Here is a 218-nt window from a genome sequence, read left to right as displayed (position 1 = left end):
ATGCTTATGTATTCGTCCGTTAGTAGCGTGAAGCTTTGAACACTCTTTGTACGGCAGATTCGGCACAATGTTTTGCCTCATTGCGATGTTGCCTGAAAATTTTGAACAGAAGGGATCACTGCTCATGCTGGTGCAGCAAGACATGTAAGGAGATGGCCTGGTCACAATCCAGCAGTCATATATCGACAATCTCAAGCTATGACAACTTGTTACATGTG

The sequence above is a fragment of the Volvox carteri genome (genome assembly GCF_000143455.1).
Source record: "Volvox carteri f. nagariensis unplaced genomic scaffold VOLCAscaffold_229, whole genome shotgun sequence".
NCBI lineage: Eukaryota > Viridiplantae > Chlorophyta > Chlorophyceae > Chlamydomonadales > Volvocaceae > Volvox > Volvox carteri.
The sequence above is the reverse complement of the archived record's forward strand: the minus strand, read 5'-3'. Positions refer to the sequence as shown.